Source organism: Megachile rotundata, chromosome 15 (assembly GCF_050947335.1).
Source record: "Megachile rotundata isolate GNS110a chromosome 15, iyMegRotu1, whole genome shotgun sequence".
Taxonomy (NCBI): domain Eukaryota; kingdom Metazoa; phylum Arthropoda; class Insecta; order Hymenoptera; family Megachilidae; genus Megachile; species Megachile rotundata.
Genome location: NC_134997.1, coordinates 4,520,912 through 4,545,212, shown reverse-complemented (window position 1 = coordinate 4,545,212; position 24,301 = coordinate 4,520,912). Strand labels below are relative to the sequence as shown.

At 32.8% G+C, this 24,301-nt stretch overlaps 1 protein-coding gene and 2 long non-coding RNA genes across 8 annotated transcripts in view; 2 read left to right on the top strand and 1 right to left on the bottom strand.

Annotated features, from left to right (window-relative positions):
- scalloped (TEA domain transcription factor 1 homolog scalloped) overlaps positions 1 to 24,301 on the bottom strand; it is a 261,075-nt gene that overhangs the window by 112,454 nt on the left and 124,320 nt on the right. The window lies entirely within an intron of this gene.
- LOC143265839 (uncharacterized) lies at positions 5,241 to 12,672 on the top strand. Its single transcript, XR_013040596.1, has 3 exons — positions 5,241 to 5,269; positions 10,759 to 10,925; positions 11,566 to 12,672. It is a non-coding gene; the product is annotated as an uncharacterized LOC143265839 (long non-coding RNA).
- On the top strand, positions 12,727 to 15,112 carry LOC143265838 (uncharacterized). The gene is made up of 3 exons (XR_013040595.1): positions 12,727 to 13,271; positions 13,656 to 13,923; positions 14,861 to 15,112. It is a non-coding gene; the product is annotated as an uncharacterized LOC143265838 (long non-coding RNA).

The following is a 24,301-nucleotide window of genomic DNA, read 5'->3' as shown; positions in this document are numbered from 1 at the left end:
CTTAAAATGTAACAAGATTTAAGCAGAGAAAAGAAAAATTCGATAACAAAGACGACGAATAGCAATAAAGAAATATGTAAAATAAAATACATAATTCGAGTAAGTAGATGCAAAAATAATAATCGAAAAAGTTTTCTACATGACTGTGTATACATATAAGGAGTTTCGTTTCACTTTGCAGTGGTTAGAAAGAACAAGATTTAGTAACGACAACCTCAGAGTGTTAGATTTTATGCGGTTACACGTGCACAATGGAGAAACGTCGAAGACAGTGATATACGCGTAACAAATGGCGAAATGTATCCTGCAAATCTCACATTTTATTGAACAATAGAAAATTCAAATATTTATGCTTCGATTCTTATAATGCGTACATAAATTTTCTTTCGAACAAATATTTTGCAGTCAAATATAAAATTTGGGACAATTATTACTAATTTTTAAGTATATTGGTGATATGGAATATCATCTGCGTATATAATTCCTGTATTACAAATATGTGGTAAAATAATACGTGATGATAAAACGCGTAGTAAATTAGCGTGGGGTGGTATAATCTGTAGTAAAATAACATTTGGTAATTGAACGGGTGGTAGCATAAATTATAGTGATATATTGCGGAATGAAATAACACGTCGCAATACGACTCGTGGTGATATAACGTCTAGCAAAATAATAGGTGGTAACCCAACGCGTGGCGATATAACACGTGACAATTTAACGCGTGATAACACAACTCATGGCAATATAATGCGTGTTATATACCATATGGTGAAATGGCACATGGTGATATAACGCGTGGTGATATATTGTGTTACAAAATAACACGTTTTAATTCAACACATAGCGATATAACTCGTGGCGATATAGTATGTAGTAAAGTAACACATGGTAATACAACTCATGGCAATATTACGCGTGGTGATATATACTGTGCAGTGAAATAACACGTGGTAATATAACTTGCGGTGATATAACGCGTAATAGAATAATATGTAATAATTCAACGCGAGGCAACACGAGTTATATTATAGCGATATAATTCGTGGTGATATACTGTGCAGTGAAATAACACGTGATAATTCAGCGGGTAGTAAAGTAACACGTGGTAATTCGACGCGTGGTGATATAACACGTTGTGAAATAACATAAGATGATACAACGGCTGATATAACACGCGATGATATAACACATGGTTAAATATGTTATGATTTATCTCACTGGAATACAAAAGGTGTTATATTGCTTGCTAAAATATCGCGTAAAATACACCCTCATCTTACAGTCTAATTAAATGAAGCAGAGAATGTAAAACTTCTTTAAATTTACAATCCTTATTAAAATCTCTAACTATTGGTATTCTGTAACTACTTCAAAATGCGTAAGCCAACCTAAACACGAGAGATACGAAACTTGAAATACCCACGGGGAATTATCAAGCGTTGTATAAGTAAGAAACAGAAATTTTCAGCGAGTTAGCTTCATCATCAATCACGAGTGTGAATTAGACTCAATTACACGGCCACGAGTAATCCCGTGCAAACCGAGTATCCATTAATCGAGTTACCTGAAACTTCAAACTCGGTGAGCAGTAAAGTTCGTCCACTATTAAAATCAAGAGTGGTTTAATTCCTCGGTGCTCGAGCAACTCGAATATAAACTCTTCTACTTCTTGTTCCTCTCTCTTTTTTCACTTCTCTTGTCGATTCGTTCATTCGCGAGCGAATTTCATCTTTTAACAGACACATCGAATCTACTTTCAGTGAAATAGGTCAGAAAGAAATCGTTCGTAAATTGCTGTTTATTTCTTCTAAAGTTGAGATTTATATTATCAGTGTGACCTATGTATTAACACAAATTAAACTGAATTTAACTTATCGTTTTTATCGGTGCGAAAATTAAATACATACTTAAAATCTGTCGATTAAGGATCTTAGTAAAAATCATAAATAATTAATCATTAAATGTGATAGTTAATAAAAACTGATAACATACATTAATAACTAGAACATGAAGGTGATATGTCAGTAATGTATTAGAAATTATCATAATTGCGATAAAATGATCGTAAAATGATTACCATGTAATTATTATATAAACGTCAACACATTATAGTTAAATAAGAGAGTATGATGATCTGAATACGGTACTCAAGCAGCTAACTATATACCTGAATCAACTGTCTGTCAATCTGTGTGACGTCAAAGAAACAATATCTGATGACTGTTTGTTCGGATAAAGACATTTTCGTCCTCTTTCTCTAACATGAAATAAGACTCTCGTGTAAGAAGGATCCAGGTTTTGTAAACGATGCCTCGGTTCATTCGCAGCCTCATTCAAGAACTGGTCCCGGCGCCGCAAAACCACTAGTTTCTGCACGTTCTCCACGTACACGTGTGTATCATCACACATGAATAAGGGACAGAGAAACGTGGCGACTAGAAAATAGTGGAGCTCTCTATTTCTCGTATATTAAAACACACGCGTTTAGATAAAATCAGGGCGCGTAACTGCCATTATTCTTTTTATTCTACTAATAATACCGATTTTTGATACCCCATTTATACATCTCGGTAATATATCTAGTTAAACTCGTACGCAATATTTTTACGAAGTTCAGCTCGTTTACATATCACAAGCTTTGATCGACAATTTATTAACGAACGGGTTTTTAATTTTAAACCAAGTATAACAAGATTAAGCAACATTTTGTTTACCTCTCTTTCTAATGTATGCAACGTACGTTCATACATGTGTTATATATTTATATTCTGTATGTATTGTATAGATATATGTGTGTACATGTTCATACGTATATGTTTATTGTATATTTATATGCACGGGTGTATTGAGTAGTTACATGTATGTGCCAACTGTATGCTTATATGCATATGTGTGCCATATGTTTATATGTGTCTATTATAAACGTATGTATGCGTGTATTATCTGTTTGCACATCTGTCCATACATACACATCAGAGTCATCTAACATCCTTGTAGTTACTTTCATTTTCGATATTAATCTCCTGATCCGATAAATTAATAACACTCATGTATGTTATACTTGTATATCTGTTTCGTAAACAAATGTATACGTGTACATAACAACATTATCTTATACTCTTCAATTTCGAATATGCATGGCCTAACCACGATAACCTAACCAAATAAAACAAAAGTGCCAGTGAAATTTGAAATTGCCGCGAAAACCATAAAGATAGGCTAAAGCATGTTTTCAATAATAGAAAATAAAAAGGACTCAGTATGTCGGTATAGTATTCGCGGCGTGCAGTTGGCATTTGCGTCGTGCCATGCTGCGTTCGCGATCTATTATGTATCATGCTTAGATGTGTATATCACTGTTGCCTACAGGCCAATGATAGATCAACGCGACACGCTCGGATTAATGGGCTGCACGCTTACACGTGTACATAGCCAGCCGTTATCTTCCGCTCGTATTTTCTCCACGAGCTCCCTTTCTGTTATCGCCAAGCATTACCTGCGTGTCCACCATCAAATGTGTAACTTTACCTTGGGTAAAAGTCATTTCCTGACTGCTCCATTTTGTTTTGCTACCTGTACGCTCACGCCACATGGTGGATATGTATCTGGGACCACGTGTTTCTTGCTGATAATTAGCAGGTGCAAAGTTGGCAGATTTCGGGGTATTTTGAAATTTATTATTTAGATTGGTATGTTTGATATTTATTTGGAGTATATTTACATATATTCAGGATACTGATACATGGAGTAGGGATAAATGGAGTACTGATCATTGGAGTGCAGATAATTGTAGTACTGGTAATTGGAGTATAGATAATTGTAGTACTGATAATTGAAGTACAGATAATTGTACTACTGGTAATTGGAGTACAGATAATTAGAGCATTGATACTTGGAAAATCGATATATGGAGTACTGATATTCAGAATAAGATTGATCAACGTTGAAGATACATGCAATTTGGGGATATGTAAATTTGTAAATTTCGAGAATTAGAAACATGAGAATTTGGGAACTTGTATATTTGGAAATTCGAAGATTTGGAAAGTAAACACATTTAAGGATTTGTAATTAGGAAATTTAGGAAATTAGGAATTTGGAAGACGGGGAATTTTTTATTTGGACACTAGGGAATTTTTGACATACGAAATTTAGAAACTAGAAAATTTTTACATCTGAGAACTTGAAGACAGGGGAATTGAGAAATTAAGAAACTCTCGAAAACTTTATTATTGAATTGGAGATTTGCGGATTTTATAATTTTGGGACTTGGTGATTTTTTAATTCTATCGTTGGGAATGTTTTTTAGAATTTGGGGATTTTTAAAATTTAGAAATCTAGTGATTTGACATTTAAAAATCTTATAAGTTGGATGTAATGATATTTAAATTCTAGTTTGGGGAATTTAAAATTTAAAAACTCAGAGATTGGGTATTTAGTGAATTTAGAAATTTAGTGATCTGGAAATCTGGGGAATTCAACATTTGCAAATAGAAGAGTATACAAACTTGCAAACTTAACTTGTACCAAACTTGCAAATTTGCATCACTTGATCCACCACATAAAATCTAACTAAATTTCATTTTTCTACCAATACAATTTCACCTAGCCTAATCTCCCAATAGTGCAATTACCTACCTTACATATCCCATACAATTTCATATATAATCATAGACGTCAACAAGCAACTAAATGACTTTATTTATATTGCATAAAATAGTAATCCATCGAAAAGTGGCAATATAAGAGAATTGTCGTATCATTGGCAATATTTCTGTGCTGACAGCAGATTCTCCCGATTCGTGGGTTTCACGGTAAACGACGGTAACAGTAGCAGCAGAGTCTGTTCGTTGTTGATCAAATCGTATGTTGTAGCATGAACCACAAGCTGTCGGTCGCTCAATTACTCCCTCCCTCTCTCTCTCTCGCTCTATCACTTTGCTCTGGTGGCCAGAGCTTCAGTACGTGGGTGAAGTTCGGGCACATCTGCATAATCGTACGTAAATTGCACGAGACATCGCGCTCGGTAATATATTGCGACCGGAGGGTCGCGTTCATATGCAGGATATGTGCAACTCACGCGTGTTATATAGGCTCTTACAAAAATTATGCTGCACAAGAAAGTTTTCGCGCTACACTCTGATAGGTAATATACGTGTGTTCAGATACGTATGTACTGAGAGGATGTCAATAAAATGCGTAAATTTTACATTCTCATTAAACCGACCAGAATATGTGAACCCTTGCCTTATAATTTATTTATAAGGTGTGTCAGTTGGAACTAATTATAGTTGTAATACTAAAACGCAGAAAAAGCGGAAATTTTATGTCAATTTTGTATTCAGCAATTCTTGATCATGCAAATTATACAAGGATTTAAAATCCAAATTGGGGTGTATTAAAAATTCGAGTGAGATTTGTTACTGTTGGAGCGCGAGTACGTCACATGTTATAAGAGATTGAATAAAATTAAAAATGAAATTGAAAAAGAAATAAATAGATGACATAAATCAATATACATATTATTTCTTCAATTTAATGAAAATTAACGCAGGTTTTACGAAAAGCATTTTAATAAATCGTGTAACTCATAATAAGAAACTTGTGATTCATTTGATTGTTTTGATTGTTTTAGTGTTAATATCCAACACAAAAGTAATAGCAAAAGTGTTTAGATGATTGTAATATTAATGTTGGATACTCAAAACATTTATCATTTTACTTTTACTTCTTTATTAGAAGATTTCAATTTTATACCGAGTTTAGACATAAATTTATAGATTAGTACATATTACTGTCGCGAATAAGAGAACGTAAACTTACCACCAGGACAGCTGTGAGAATTTTAGGATCCCTTAAAATTATGTGAGATTTCGGGTTACTTACCTGAAACAGAAATATTTTACAAGTTAAATAAATTAGTTTAAACGAAAATGTTTTGTAATATTACATTAAATAAATCAATTTCACCAATAAGTAATTTATCTTGCAGTAAATTCTTTTGTTAATTATAGTTATTCGCGTCTATAAATAATAATTCAATATATGTATACCCTTTACATATTGTATGTATTTCATATATTTTAATAATCGAAATGTACGGTAAGTGACTATTTCAAAATGTAATTTTGAATTTCCCGCCAAACACCTCGAAACTCCATATTATATTCTAAACTGTTATAATTCATTCTAGAGTTCTTATTAATAACGACTATGTACTTTAATTATCAAGATCATTGTCCAGGTGATTTAAAGGGAATTTCACAGTTATTTGTAATGATGGTACAAACCTAAAAGATTTATAACCTTAAGCGTAATTTTGAACATTGAACACATGCACAATCTATAACGAAAATACAATAAATGTATGCAGAAATATTTATGCATAATCACTTTAAAGAGCTTGAATTAATAAATCAATTTTAAATTTATGTAATTAATAAATGAATTTTTAACTACCCTAATTAATAAATTAATTTTCAATTTTTCCCACTACTGAATAAATTTTAAACTTTCTCACTTAATAAACTAATTTTAACTGAAAAAATGTAATAAAATATTACTGAAAATGTGAACTAAACTCTGTATAAGATGACCAACTGCTTATAATATTATTAACAGCAAATGCGTACAGTAATTATAATGCAAACAGTAATAAATGATAAAAAGTAATAATAAAACAAGACATAAATCCAGTACATAATTCGTAAACTTAAAAACATCACAATTACATAAGCATTCGTAATTGCGAAACGTCTAATTAGAATAATATCAGCGATTCATAATGTTGATGTTCTCTGATGAACCAGGGCGAACAAAAGAACGCTTAATAGGTCCCTTTTAGCCCCATTAAAAGGGCGAAATCGTAATTCGTCGTGAGTTTAATTATCGCGACCTTTATGCCCTTTCAAGCAGTCCAAGGATCTCCTCGGACATCTAGGCCGCGACGTAAATGAATTTCGCAATAAAGTTGCAACGAGCAAAGGGCGGCCGTAAAATTGAAATAAAGCGTTGCTCTGGCTCGTCTCTATGCTCCTCTCGCTTATGCTACCGACGCGTTTCGTGCATAATAAATCACACGTGGTCGTGTACGGCTCGAGTCAGTGCATCCAGAAATCGCAAACCCCCTGCTTCGTTCGCGAAAAAATGCTGCACAATTACACGAAAGATACAGGTCAGATCGAGTGAATAATTTTGCATCCGAGATTAATTGCAGAAACCAGTGAAATTCAGGATGTAGAATTTTTTAGTGCAGAACACTTGAAAAATCTGAAGATCTGGTATCTAGGGAATTCTTTGATTTGCAAATATGGAGTCTAAGGAACTGGGATACTCAGAATTTCTAGATCTAAGATATTTGAAAATTTGAAAATCTAGGATATAGGGAGTTTGGGAATCCGGAATATAAAGTTTAGGGAAATTTTCGATGTTCATATCTGGAATCTAGGGAATTTGGGGCTCGGGGTTCATCAAGATACAGAATTTGAGGATACAAAAATGTAGATTTTAAAGTTTACAAGTTAACAATTGCTGTAATTAAAAAATTTAAAGATTTGGTTTGGGATCTAGGGAATTTTGGGGTATGATAGCACGGATTGTAGGGAATTCCGTTGTTTTGAAATTTAAGTTCCAGGGAATTTTAAGATTTGAAATTTAACATTTAGGGAATTTGGAGACTTTAGATTTGGATCTAGGGCATTTGGAGATTTGGATTTTGAGTTCTAAGAAATTTGAAGATTTGGATTTTGAGCTCTAGGGAATTTGGTGATTTGGATTTTGAGTTCTAGGGAATTTGGAGATGTGAAGTTTGAGCTCTAAGGAATTTAAAGATTTGGATTTTGAGCTGCAGAAAATTTGGATTTTGAACTCTAGGGAATTTGGAGATTTTGATTTTGAGCTCTACGGAATTTGGAGATTTTGACTTTGAGCTCTAGGGAATTTGAAGATTTGGATTTTGAGCTCTACGGAATTTGGAAATTTGCAATGTTGATGTCCACAGAATTTCGGAATTTAAGAGTTTGGAATATGGGAAATTCGAGAATTCAAAAATTCGGAACGTAGAGAATTTGGGCATTCAAAAATCTAAAATATGTTATAGGGAATTTGAAATTTTATACCTAGTAATTATAAAATCTCTTAACTGATCTTAATTTGAAAATATAAGTATCCACAACATTGATTAAAATATATTCAAGCTAAAATAAAAATATTCGCTAAAATAATTTTTCTCTTAGAATCACGTATTTAATAAATTCCTAAACCGTTTTTGTGAATCACCCTGTATATTCAAATCTCGTCACGAGCGTTGAACGATCGTGCGTTTTCGCGCGCATTTATTCAATTATGAGAGGCACGGGACGTGCACAATCAAAAATGAGTATGAATCGACGAATGAAAATGCGTGTTACAGATAAGCGAATGAGCCGTGTGTCACACACAAGTGTTGTCAAGCATCGCAGCACTTTTCACGCGGACACTCGACGCTCTGTAATAACGAGCACGTTCCACTCGTTATCGGTGGTTAGCTGATAAAATAATGTACCTGTTTAAATAATCCTTGCCGCATTCCTCTCTGACATTTATCGGTTCGCATTGTACATCGACGGAAAAGAAATACGAAAAAATTGATAAACAATTCTGTTGTATTATAATTTCGCTCGTATTCTGCGTGCGAAATACCTTCGTATTTCAATCGTGTCGGCTCTGGAATTTCATATTCAAATATTCCCGATTGCGAATGTAATTTTTCAGTTGCAAATATTTTCTGACGTTGTCGAGGCAAGGACGATTTAATCAAGATTTTTGGAATACGAAATGGGTCAACACAGTCGTAGCGTTGGTATTACAAAAATAAAATACCGTAGACACCTGTGCATGATCATGTTATATATACTTATAAGATATTTCGAATAATTTATATCAATTATTTCGCGAGTCTAATATTACTTACGACTATAATTCCGAGTTTTCTTTTATAATTCAGTAAGAGATTTTGAGGTACAGAAGGTAATAAGTTTTGGAACTTGCGGATTTCAAAACTAGGGAATTTTGGGACTACAAGACTTGAAAACTAGGGAATTCTGGGATTTATAATATTCGAAATTTGAGAATCTTTTAATTGGCAGATTATGACATTTGAAACTTTAGAAATTTCATGACTTTAAATTTAGGGATACCGAAACTAGGGAACTTCAAAATTTGGAGGTCGACAAATAGGGAATTTTGAAGAATGGGTTTTGAAACTGGTTGGTTTTGAAACTTGAAAATGTTCACATAGAGATTTTTAATCTAGGGAATTTCGTCCCTAAGGAATTTTTACATTAGAGGATTGGAAACAAGAAATTTCAACATAAACAGTTTTGAAACTACTGAATTTACAAAATTGGAAATTTTGTAATAGAGTTTAGGAAATTTTATAATTAAGTGGTTTGGGAACTATGGAATTTTGGAATAGAGCAATCTGAAACTAGTGAGTTTGGAAAGATTAAAGTATTTGAATTGGAAGATTTTTAATCTAAGGAATTTGAAGATTTGGATATTAAGGAATTTTGAAATTATGCGATTTGAAAACTAGGGAATTTCTTATTTTGGATTAGAAGGTAAGAAATTTTTTAATATAGCATTTTGAAAATAGTGAATTTTTGAATTGGATGATTTTTAATCTAGAGAATTTGCATATTTTTTAATTAAGTGTTTTGTTTTGAATCTAGAAAACTCGGAAATCTTTAAATTACGAGCCTTTGAATCTAGGGAATTTAGAGATTTAGAAATTCTCGAATTTGGGATTTGAAAACTAAGAAGTACTCTACCTAAGAGACTTGAAGATTTTGAAATGTTAGAATTTAGAATTTGACAATTTTTAATGTTGAAAATTTATAATTCTGACATACGGAGAGTTTACAAATTTAAAAACCTAAAAATTTGGTGTTTCGAAAATTTGGGAACATGTAAATACAGATATCTGCAAATATCAGAAGTTGATTTATAAATTTGAAAAGTTGAAACTTTGCTTTCATCTTTTCGTTCTCATACAAGTTTCACTTGAAAAAGGAATAAGACATAGACAGAATTGTTGGACAGGTAACAGTACATTCGCGTGCGATTACGACACTGGCTGCGCGTTAGTCACGGTCCATGATATATACCTACTCGCGTCACGTGATGCGTAAGTGCGTGTGCGCAAACGCGTGTAAACATCGCGGTGGCGCGCACGCGGATCGTTTGAATAATGCGACGCGCAATTACGCGGCCAAACGGGACGTGATTCGTTTTTCCTTTACAACTTTAACGTCCGCTAACCCTGTACGATACAATTACTCTTTATAATGCGGTATTTGTGCCAAGATATCTATCAAAAGAAACTCAGTCTTCTTCTGGAGTTTCATGTATTTCGTTATACAAAACCTCCGATCTTATCGTTATATGTAGTTACACGGATTTATTTTGTTTACATAAATGTAATATCACACTTCCTTATTTATAACGCTTTAATCTCCTTGCGACTATTTTTGCAATTATTATTTCTATTATATAATTGTTCTGGTTAGTAAGTTCACAATTAATTTTGGCTCTTTATTTCGTCTCAAATAATTCTTTCCGGTGTTTATTTCTTAAGCTGTTATATTCTATGACTTTTAAATACTTGTTCATGAAACCTAATAGTACATTTAATCAATTGGACTCGTATTAAAATAAAAATCAAATAAAAATAAAAATTTTTCACATTTATGACTGTCTTGAAAATTCCAATTTCAGTATATAGTTACCAGTATTAAAGATGGGAATAAAAATAAAAATAAAGAAAGGTTTATTAGATAAAAGAGAAAAAGTGCTAATATAACCGCTGTTCTCATTCGTTTATAGAATACTTTGCTGTCTCGATATATTTCGAGAGTCATCGGTGATATCCACGTTACTAAACGGTAAGATTAAAAATAGAGACAAAATATGTACATTTAATCATAAGCCAAAACCGTGAGGATTCTACTAAATCCGTCCAAGTAAATCACCAAGAACGCGTTGCAAAATACAAAGTATCGCAAAGACAACGTCAAAGAAATGGTTTAGAGTTCGCATCGAGCTAACGGAAGCAATAAATTAGTCAGGACAGAAATCTTCTATTAATATTCCACTCCCTCTCTCGATTTCTGTCGTTTCTTTTATCTTTACCGTTCTCTCTTCGACTTGCTAGTGCTTTCGTGAGTGTCCATTAGAAGACATAAACTCTTAACGATAGTCTTCATTTTGTATTCCTCGTTGAGAAACGAAAGAAAAAGCACCAAGGAAACTAGTTAAGAGTACGCTTAATTAACGATTAATTAGCAATTACATATACGTGTAATTTGTAATTTGCAATTAGATAACAATTATTTCTGATGATCTTTAAATTCAAAAATTGAGAAATTCTCAGTAACAAAATTACTAAGTTCCAAAGTCTGAGAATTCAAAAATTTTGAGATTTTAAAGTTTTGAAGTCCGAGAATTTTAAATTCTCAAAATCTCACAATTTTTAGACCCAAAAATTCACTCTCAAAGTTGAAAACATCAATGTTTCATTTTCAGGAACCAATATTCCACGGAGCCCCAAGTGCGGGGAAGTATCGATACCTAATGACCTTAAAAAAGAGCTGTATTATATCATTTAACAGTTTAATCAAGATTACTGAACAGAGAAATTTCGCTACATTGTTGTTGCCGTTATAAGAAAGAGTAGACGGTAGGAAGGACACGGTAGACAGAGCGAAATGACGAGCCTATGTCGTCCTTCCGACAGGATAATTCGACCTTTTCCTTTTCTCGGCTCTCTACATCGAGCGTGCACCTTCGCTCCAATCCAGATTTCGAGTAGCCACACACCGGTAGCCGCTTTCAATCTGTCGACCAGGAGGAATCGCAATTTGCGATTTACCGTGTACTGGCAAAAACGTGAAGATGATTCATACGCGGAAAAGAGATTCGTCGCGGTCGAGCAACACACGCGAAAAGGCAGGAATACAAGTCGCACGCACACCTTCTGTAAAACCTTGCGTACCATCATTTTAACGGTGTACTTAACTTTTATAACTAACCCTTATCCTTATAATTTAGTCTCACTGCTAAGCCGCTTTTACGCTATTACGTAACTCATTTATATGTACGATTTCTTACTAGAATTACCAACCAATCCTTTTCACTGATTCCAGAGGTTTCATATACATATATTGATACGTATATTAAATTTCATATATATTAAAAAATTATCGTACTTTCGTTGTCATATTTTGTTGAGACAAAGAGCATTGAAGTTAATCGAATGCAGAAAAGCGAGCGAAAAAAACGTCCGAACGAATGTTCTGACGTTTGTAACCGAATGTAAACAAACAACAAATTGGTGGGGCAATCTAATGCAAGAATAAAACTTTTATTTTTAAATCGTTTCTGATGTCATTTTCACCAGCATATTTTTGACATTGCCTAACGAAACTAAACACTACGCAATTCGAAACATATTTACTTGCAATTTCAAGCATTTCGATTATAACAAGGCTTTGCTGTAGTAAAAATCGCGGTAAACGGACGAGTACTGTCATGTCGGGTAACTTCGTTTCTCTTCGGCGCTATTCGGATATCACATGATAGTCTAACAGTCAAAATCGTAGCCTTCTATTTCTGAAGCGAATCTTTCGGATCGGAACTTTCAGTTATATTGAGACTTTACTATACTTATTTCTCAATTCAAAAATAAGTGTCCATTTAATAGTATAAAACTTTAATTTAATTATAGTATTTAATTTAGTTATAGTATTAAACTTTATAAGAGATAGCAAAAATTGATTTAACACTAGGTTTACGTATATTTGACGAGCAGTTTTAAATTAAGAATAAAGTACAATGAGTAAATGAAGAATAAAACATTAATTTATATAATTATTCTTTATCTACAAAAAAAGTAATATTCCGACAAAAGCATCTTAATTTCTGTAATTTAAAATGAGAAATCTAAGATGCGTCATTTTTATGTGATCCGTAAACCTTGCATTAATTACAATATAACGAAGGAGGAGAAGTGAAGGATACTTTTTCTTGCAGCAAGCGTTCAAAAATTAAAGGCGTTGATATTTTTAAACAAAACTGATTTTAATAACATTTCTTACACGGTTATTATAAATTAAGCTGCTTAAAATTGAATTATTTTTACATCAGAGTGAAAAATTGAATATAGAAATACGTAAGACGTCATTTATTGAGGGAAGTAGATTTGATATATTGTTTGCAGTTTCAAGGACCAGGTATGTGTCATGATCGTGTATTCAAAGCCATATATGAAACATTCCAGTTTTTTGCACTAAATAATGAGTGCAATAATGTTTTCAATGTTTCAATATTCATGATGATTTATCTACAAATTATAATCCTAGAAATATTGTAGAAGCACTTACTGAAACAGTACATTCATATTTAAAAACACATATTAAAAACTATAAAAAAATGGCAGGAATAATTTCTTTAAGTAAAGGAAGATTATTCTGTAAATAATCTTCCATTCTAAAGGATTAACCTTCAGAATTGTATAGTTTGGAATTAGACAAATAGTTCTGAGTCAGAGATAGTTACAATTCTGTTTTTTTCTATTCTTTCTGCAACTCATTGTACGTATGTAACTGTTTCCATAGAAGATAGAGGAAGACGATTTGAAAGGAACGCGAAGGAAGGAGTTTATAATGGAGACGCAATGATACATGACCTGTTGATTCACCGCAATAATGAGGAAGTGTACGCAGGGATCCTTGTCTAGAAGGATATCGCGCCTATTACGAAACCACTAAACCACAAATGGCTAATGGCACTTGTCCGGATGCGTGGAACGCGTAACTGCACTTTTTTTGTAAAGGCTGATCAATGTTGAGTGTCCTCTCTACTTTCAACGAGCCAACGACCAATGTAAATATTTTTCAATTATTTTGGCGTAACTTCTATCACTGTAATTCGGCATGCAGGAAAAATAATTTTAAATTCTCGTAATTTTATACTTTTATGTTGCATTATCTTAGAACTCACGAATTTTTAAATTTCCAAACTTTTATATTTTTACACTTTCAAATATTCAAACTCAAGAATTTCTAAATTTTCACATTTTTACACTTTCAAATATTCGAATTATGAAAGTGTCAAATTGCCAAATTTACAAATTTTTAAAACAAGAAATTATCAAATTTCTAATGCAAATTTTCTCATTTTCATATCGCTGCATTTTTGAATTTTCAAATCCCCAAATTTTGTCAAATTCACATACTTAAATTTTCTCATATTCTTAGAGTCAAATATTTAAATATCATCATTTCAAAGTGACAAACTTTTAAATTTCCAAATTTTTATCTTTCCACATTTTTGCATTTTTACATATATAAATTTCCAAGTCTTCAAAATTTCTCATTTTCAAATTGTCGTATCTTAAAATTATGAAATTCATACATTTTCACATGTTCAAATTTTTACGAACTTTCAAATTTCCAAATCTAAAAATATTTTAAGTTATAAAGCTTCAAAAGCTAAAATCTTTAAAGTCCACAAATTCCCAAATTTCGAAGAACAATTTTTCAACAAACAACGAGCTTATCCTAAACACATAACATTAATATACAAAATTCACGTAGTAATTATAACAAATATTAAGTATCAAATCAATATATCATAAGGACAATCTTATAATACTATTATGTCAATAGCATCAAATTTTCACTACTCATCGCATTAATCTTTCGAGATGTTAAATAGTCGGATATTTCACATGCAATATTCCAATAAATTTATCAATTAATCGATTTAGAATTTAGAGAGACAGATTTCAAAATTGTCTAGAATATTTGTACACTTGCAGAATGAACGAATTTTCTGGAAAATGAAGCATAAACGATTCGATGTTCTCGCTGCCGATATCCAGCCGAGATTTATTAGCACCGTATGCATTATTCAAACGTAATTAATCCGATCGTAAAGCAGCCGATGTCGAATATGGAAAATCACTCGTATGTGAACGTGATTGTCGCGCTAATTCGAGAATCCATAAAGACTGAATGGTTTTTCGTGTTGTGCAATACGACTGCTGTATCACGATCATAATAATCTTCACCTAACAATTTTTTATTCTTAGAAATCCAGATAAAATATTCAAGAATTATAGAAGCGTTATGGTTTTGTACGAAGAAATTATAAAATTAATAGATTTATACATTTAACCATTTATTTATTGACTAACTTCTTTTTTTAATACCAAAAGAAATAGTAGCAATAGAAGTGATTTGCTTTCTGAATGTAAGGTAATAAGATAATATAATAAAAAAATAAATATTGACATATTTTTCGCCATTTTGTTTTTTTATATTGTGTGCAGAACTATTTGATGAAATTATTGTTCAACTTTTTGTATCTTTCAAATTATTACTAAAATTTCAAATGTTACCAAATAATTTAACGTTATTTATAAAAAGTAGTGTTTTTGTAAAGTCTTGTCAAGACTTTGATGTCCCAAATTATTTTCCATTTAATTAATGACCTTGGCGATGACATACAATGAAAATTGTACTGCAGGGTGTTTATTTGCATCTAAATTAAGTATTTACAAAACTTAGAACAAATTTTGTAGACTAAACATTTGTAGACTTGTGTATTCACAGATTTTTAAATATGCAGATTTATAGATTATTAACGTGTAGACTTCTAAACATTCGAATAAGAGAAATTTTTAAACATGAAGATTCCCTAGACATGTCTAGACAAATATTTAAATAACATTTGCATTCCACAATATCCAAGTCCCGAAATTGTCCAACTTGAAATAATAGTTTCAACCATCTCCCTGTCTCTTGACTTTGGAAGTCAACATTCTTCGCGTACAATTTCCACAAAGTGACTGTCTACATAGACATCGTGACTGTAAATGGTTTTGTAGAACAGTGTACAGTGTACAGCAGAGATCAAGTATCGAGAGGGCAAAAAGGGAAAGTCGTTTGTTTGTCGAGACGTACTCTTAATGGCCGTCTTCGGGCCAGTTCGTAATTGGCGCGTCTGCACACGTTCTCCGTTGCTCGATTATTCTTTCTTTCTTCCTTTCTTTTCCTCCCACACGACTGGTCCCTTAGCGCACTTGTCGCCCTACTCTTTCCACTCGTCGAGTCTTTTTCCTTCGCGTAAGTTTCGTGCTTGCTCCCTCACTTACCCCTCGTGAATACTTCAGTGGAAACAGTCTGCGAGGAAATCGCCCCTTATTCGTTCGAACGTTGCTTTGTTGTCGTTGCTCAACATCTTTCTTTCGTTTCTATTCTTTCCTATTTTCGTAGTTAGAAATCCACTTTTCTTATATTTAATTGTTTTCTATCGTGTAAAGTGTGAATGCGATGCAAAATTATGAATGTCATTATATGTATTTAGTTATAATGCACCTTCTATGGTACTTTGTGATAGATACTTGATATTACGGAGTGTGGATTTATAGCGCGCGAAAATTACGGCGCGTGGAATTATGGCGTGTAGAAATTTCGACGCGTGGAATTATGACGCATGGGAATTACGCCGCGTGGAAATACAGCGCGTGGAATTATGGCGCATGGGAATTACGGCGCGTGGAAATTACGGAGCGTGGAATTATGACGCGTGAAAGTTACGGTGTGTGGTATTATGGCGCGTAAAAATTTCGACGCGTGGAAATTACGGAGCGTGGTATTATGGCGCGTGGAAATTACGCCGCGTGGAAATACAGTGCGTGGAAATTACGGAGCGAAAAATTATATTTCTTGGACGATTAATTATTTGAGGAATTTGTAGAATTGGAGAAATTGGAAATTTGAGGATTTCAAAGTCGGATGTTCAGAAAATTTGGAGATTATTTGGGGGATTTGGGGATTTTTAAATTAGGGTATTTAGAAAATTTGAGAATTTTAAACTCTGCAAATTTGAAGGTTTTGAAATTAAGTTATTTTTAGAATTTGAAGGTTAGAGAAATTTTGAGCTATTGTAGTTTTAAAAATTCGAAAATTTAAGAATAATAATATTCATGGAATTTAGAGATTTTGATATTTGATAATTTTGAAATAGTTTTGAATTTAGGAATTTCTAATTTTCAAAAATCTGGGGCATTGGAAAAATATTAAAAATTTGGGAATTTTCATATTTATGAATTTGGGGATTTCTTATTTACTTTCAAAATAATTCTACATACCCTAAATGTAAAAAGGAATCATGTTCAGTAACATTGAATATTCATTGTGAATACAGTAATGAACAAAATAAAAGATACGAAGTAATTGTATACGCATTGTTTTCTCCAATACGCTTCACTTCGAATGCGCCATTCATGTCGTTACAATTGTCCTTCTGTATCGTACAAATATATTGAATAAAATATCCTTAAAATTAAATAATCTTTTAGTTAATAAATTGCTCTACTTTTTATGAAAATAAAATAAACGGACGAGTAATGTCCTTCTGTATCGTACAAATATATTGAATAAAATATCCTTAAAATTAAATAATCTTTTAGTTAATAAATTGCTCTACTTTTCATGAAAATAAAATAAACGGACGAGTAATGACATATCGTGCAACTTCGCTACCCTTCGGTGCTCTTCGGATATCACGTGATACGTATGACAAAATCGTGGATCTCCATGTTTGAAATGTCTAAATGCGATCGAAAAGAATGATAGAAATTAAATAATCTTTTATATAATTTTCACCCATAAAATATATACGAATTCGAAAATTTAAGATACAGAAGTTGAAGAATTTGAAAATTATTCGAAGGAAATGAGTATTGCGGGCGAGTGTACACCTTCGCGTGATTTCAGTGTCTGAAGGAACGAACGACGACTATACCTCTGCCCTTCTGCCCCCCTTATAGCCCCCCGCGTACCAGCAATTGCCCCTTTTTGCCATGATTCGCCAGCCTTTGATCTTTGCAGGAGAAACGATGCACCGACACGCGGCGTTGGATTTTCCAGAGAGCCGTGTGCCAGGAATCACGAGACTTGTCTCGAGCCTTAAACAGCATCAACCGGCTTGTTTGATTACAAAATTATACCGATACTCCAGTGTCCCTGTCCAGCTTACTTTTTTGCTACTTCTTCCTGACACCATCCTGTCTTGTAACTGGTTGAACTGTTGACGAACATTCGCGACGCGAATATTTATGATGTTTGTAACATTTTACTGATTAAAGTGAAACCAACCACGACGTAATTCGAAATATATTTTTCGTTATAAGAAAATTGATCTACTTTTTATGAAAATAAAATAAGTGGACAAGTAATGACTTATCGGGTACCTTCGTTTCTCTTCGGTGCTATTCGGATATCACGTGATACGTCTAACAGTCGAAATCGTTGACATCCATGTCTGAAATGTCTAAATGCGATCGGAAAGAATGATAGAGATTATAGTAAAGTGTCGATATAAGACAATTTTTCGAGTTTGAACTTTCATTTATATCATATAGTTCCTACGTTGATTGAAGATTATTGAATGTAAAAAAGCGCGCGAAGGCAACGTCCGAATGACCGAACGTAAACAAAGAGTAACATATCGATGAGATAATCTTAATGCAAGAATAAAACTTTTACTTTTGATTTTTGCGTATGAAACTTCTACCAACACATACTGACATTTTTCTAATTAAAATGATATCAAACATGATTTCATTTGGAACCTATTTAATTGTAATTTCAAGCGTTTTAATTACATCGACGCTTTACTGTAAAAAGATTCGCGGTAAACGGACGAGCAATGACACGTCGAGTAACTTTGTTTGTCTTCGATGCTATTCGGACAATCACGTGACACGTCTGATAGTCCACATCGTAGACTTACATGTTGAAACATGTAACTACAAATGTGCTCGAAAAGAAAAATCATAGAGATTATAGTAAAGTGTCGATACAAGAAAATCTTTCTAACCTGAACTTTCACTCATGTCGTATAGTTTCTACATTGATTAAAGTTTATCTTATAATACATCTGTATGCGTAAGAAATTTAATCATTTCTCGAATTTGTGGTTAGAAAGTTTGAGAACTTGAGAAACTGATAATTCTAAAATTAGGAAAATTTGAGAATTTAACAAATCGACGACTCTAAAATTTAATAAATTTGAGTATTTAAGAAATTAATGATTTAAAAATTAATCAAATTCGAGAATTCAAAAATTTAGTGAATTTAAAAGTTTAATGGTTAGGAAATTTAAACACTTAATATTTTCAAATCTTAAAATAAAAGAACGTTAGAAATTTAAAAATCTTGAAAATCAAGTGAATGTTATCAGATTTAATCTCTTGATTCTTCTGTATTTATCTTATTAAAGGGAAACCTACGTTGCACCCGATTGTACATAAGCAGATATACAAGATGTATCTGCAGATATACATAAGATGTACGCATACGCTGACACAAGTGTTTTCCTGTCGAGTAATTAATGATATACTAACAAGGGAAGTTTCCCAAGTGTTAATAACTGATTCTAATGAAACTTACACAGTACGTAGTTCTTGAAAAAATATCTGGCAAACATTCATTTTATTCATAAAATAATCCCATTTTTTATTCATGAAAGCCCATATTTAAGGACTGAAAGATCCCTTGAAATTAGGGATAGAAAGCGTATTTTTCTTAACCCCTTTCCGTGCCATTTATTTAACAGATGCGTCAGTCAAGACTATCTATTCAGGGCTACAACATTAAAATGAACAAAGAAAATTAAAATGTTGTAACTATTTTATATTTAGGGATCCTTGATAATGTAACTTATAGCTGGACCAAAATTTCAAGTTGAGGAGTATTCAAAATTTGAATAAGATTTGTCACATTTGAGCTGTAAGTGCGTCACGACTGAAACTCGTCAAAGTACGGAAAGGAGTTAACATTTTAAAATCTTTTTGTAAGTCCTTCGATTCGAAAGTCGTACCAAACGTGTCTGAAGCTATCGAAAACGATATATATATATTTTATAATCTAGATTACCTACTTCTTTCTGTTGATATTAATAAAGTTTAATGCAGTAACGACGTTACACCATTAACTGCACTTTGATACGATTGTTACAATAAACCGCATTAAGTCTATTCGTGGCTGTAGCAGCGCTCGAAATTCGGCCATAATTCCGAGTACCGCAGCTGCTAGTCACGAAGCGTTAATTATTAATTTATCGACAGAGGGATTCGCGCGGAACCATTTTGGTTTCGATAATAATTCCGAACGCGGAATATATTTAAGTCGATCTATAAATCCTGTTGTTCGATCCACCAATAACGTCGTTCGACGATGGAGTCGTTATTTTAGAAAAATCAATTAACTTCGTTTTATAGAAAGAATCATTTCTGGGAAAAATCGATTTCGCAATTAAAATTAAATATCTATATACAGGGTGTCTCACCTAACTTGGAGAAAGACATTTTGTTCAAGCGTGTAAATATGGTGGTTAAGAAATTTTTCTCAAAGTTAAGATTGCCTATTATTTTAAATCTCTTGCCCAAAATTATAAATATTGAACTGCAAAAATAAATAATTAATGAATAATTTATCAAATCCTGAAATCCCGAAATTCCTCAACTTGAAAGTCTATAGTTGTTCAAATCTCCAAATGTCCTGATTTTGAAATTCAAGGCACTTCGAAGAAAAATAAAAATGTTATGAACTTAGTTAACAATTTAATCAAATAATGTTTAATTATTATTACTTACATTGTTACTTATATTTCAGGGTAAATTATACTTGATTTGCGGATATCTGGTGAACATTTGAATTGAAACTATAATGATAGTTTATAAGATTCTGAATCTCGACGAAGGTTTACATTTTAACAAAAACTTCTCAATTTCCATAACTAAAAATAAGAAATATAAAATCCGGCATTTTAACGACGTTTAATATCAAGTGTAATAGAAAAACGCCTCAAAAACATAAATAGAAAATCAATTATGTCAACAAAATAATAACAGATTTTGAAATCTTGCTGCGAAGCAAATTGTCTTGCACCATTTAATTTTCACAACTACCGTTTAATTTCTATCACAACAAATAAATAAGTTACACTAATTTCCTCTGAATATAATCGTGATCCGATCTCTTGTAAATTAAGGATCAATAAAACACAAACACACTAGCTATATATTTCCTGCGTTTCTATTCGAATATCTAAAACGCAAGTATCAGAAAAATGACTGTTCCATTAACCTAAAATTCCCGTAGCGTGGTTTAAATTTTGCACAGCGGCTGATGGTGAACCTAACCTAACGTGGCTTTATGGAAAATCGTTCCGAGTGAATCACACAGGTAGGAGCGTTGTCCCACGTTTTTCCAGGAGTTCACGATCGTTCTACCGGTTAATATCTTCTTATCAAGGATTCCTATCGTTGCGTTATTAAAACGACCGCATACGGAAAACAACCACGGCGATTCTATGCTTCTATTCCGGTTTCACCGGCACTCGGTTCAATTGCACTTTCTCACAGCATATACGTAACGAGCGGTACGCAGGCCAACAATATAGGCTGATTCATAAATCTCTACAGTCAACCTCAAATCTGATTTCCCTAGGAAACTGGTTGTCAAATCTCACAATATAAGCTGATTCATAAATCTATGTTGTCATCTTCAAATCTGATTTCCCTAGGAGGGCTGGTTGTCGGATTTGACAATCGAGGAAGAGTTTGATTCGTTTGCCTTTAGGGGTATAGTCAAGGATTCGAAAATTTCGGGTACATAGAAAATTAAGGAATTTAAGAATTGAGCACATATGGTTATAGGAATCTAGAAATTTTTATATTTCAACATTCGGGAATCTGGGAATTATGGGATATTGGTATCTGAAGATCTTTGGTTGAGTTTTAAAGGATTAAGAGACAATGATATTTGATATCAATCTTCAGGGATCTAGAAATCTGAGGATTTAATGATTTAAGGATTTGGAGATTTGGGAATATGGATGGATTGGATTGGAACCTTAGAATTTGGGATTAGAAATATGTGAATTTAGAGATTTGAAGACATCGGAATTTGGAAATCTGGCGATTTGGAAACATACTGGATGCAGGGAGATAGATTTGGATGTGGGGATCTACACATACTGGAATCCAGTGATTTTTGGTGATTTTAATATATGTATAAACAGTTGGGAGCTTCGGACTTAGATATTTTCGAATTTGGGGAGCAAGGAATAAGAAAATCTACAAATCTAGAATATAGGAATCTAAGGACGTGGAAATATAGCAACATATAGATTTCAGAATCTAATTTTGGAGATTTACAGATATAGGAATCTAGGGATTTGGAGATCCGGAGATTTGACCTCAGAATTTGGATATCGCGGAATACAGGGATCTGCAGATTTGGGTATATAAAAATTTAGGAATCAGAGGATTTTGAGACGCAGACAGTTTAGATCTCGAGAATTGAAGATTTCCGAATTTAGGAATCAAGTGATAAGAGAATCTAGATTTAGAGTACAGCTACTTGAGAATATAGAAATATAGAAAAATGAAAATTGGAGAATTTAATTTTTGGGGATGCAGAACATGTAGAGTTAGGAATTTAACATATATTTAGAAATTTATGGATTTGGAGACCTTGAAATTTAGGAATCAAGGAGTGTAAAGTTCTAAGATTTGGGGATCTGGATATTTGTGATCTAGGGATTTAAACAACTAGGGATTTGAAGATGTATAATTTTAACAAACTATAGATTTGAAATTTATTGTTTACTATGATCAAAAATAAGTCATCTCATACTAAAAAGAACAATGAAACCATTATCCAATCACTTTTATTAGATTTCAAGGTTTAAATTCATATAAGTGTCATTTTGTGAAGTTTTTCTGTCATAAAATTAAATTAGACTTCCTGGATAACAAATCGATTTTTGAACAATTCACGAGCTTCAGTCTAGGTCATTATTTGTTACAATTTGAAATTAGTCACGTTACATTGAAAGTACTACTGAAACCTTTATGTAGACATATTCGTTAGACTTCAAGCTTTAGATTGACGTATTATATGTGACATTCTTTTTCTGACGAAGTGAAAGAAGTGATTCTTTTCTGACATGAAAATTTTAAGCTTCATACATTTTGAAATCAGGGATTGGTATAGTACAGGGGTCGGCAACCTGCGGCTCGCGAGCCACATGCGGCTCTTTGGATGTGAAGCTGCGGCTCTTTAGTTCCATACGCAAATATTATTTATTTTATCAAAAAAAAAAACATTTAAAAATCGTTCTGAATCAATTAACGAGGATTAGGCACCGATTCTATCTCTCAACTACTTGTACTCGCTTTTCACCGCATCCCTCCCCCGTGACACGCGTCGTCGCTGTCGTCAACTATTAGTGTTGTAAGTAAATGTTTAATTGTTTAAATTTTTTACTTAAATAATAAGTAGTTATCTAATAATGCCATATATATATTATCTAATTTGTTGTGAAAAACACTACTTATATGTATATGAATAAATAGATATTTTTTCTTATGAATAAATAGATTAGTTTTTTATTATCAAAAAACTTTATTTATGCGACTACTATTTATTGTTGGCAAGAAAAAATTTTGTGGCTCTTTAAAAACTTTGAAATTTTGTAAATTCTAATTTTTGACTTTTCCGACTCAAAAGGTTGCCGACCCCTGGTATAGTATATGAAGTTCACTGAAATTTATTGTTTGCTATAATCAGCCATAAGTTCTCTCATAGTACCATCAGCAGTAGAACATTTACGTAGTCATTTTTGTTAGATCTTAAGCTTTAAATTCATGTATCATAAGTGACATTTCGTGATACTTTTCTGTTATAAAAATTTCAAGCTTCATGCATTTTGAAATCAGTTTGGAACACTATGTGAAGTTCACTGAAATTCATTGTTGCTATAATTACCATTCATCTTATATTAAAAACAGCCGTTTCTGTTACATCTGAAACTTGAAATTCAAACGTCACAAGTGACATTTCATGAAATTTTCAAACCCAAAAATTTCGAATGCAAATCTAAAATAGATCATTCGCTATGTATGAATAGCAAAATAACAGTCTATCATTCCTAGCCTAACCCAGGACACTAAAGAAAATAGCACATATATTATCTAAAATTGTCTCTCCGTTTGGTATATGGTAAAAGAACAGTTTATTGCCGGAGACAACCTCGAGGAGGTCAGTCGAGCGACAATGGCATGGCACGATCGGACAATAATTTATTTGCAATTGGTGGAGTTCGCATGGCGCAAAAGACGACTAAGAGAGAGAAGCTAGGTCCTAGGTTCTTTCTCGTGCATGTCGCAATGTCCCTTAAC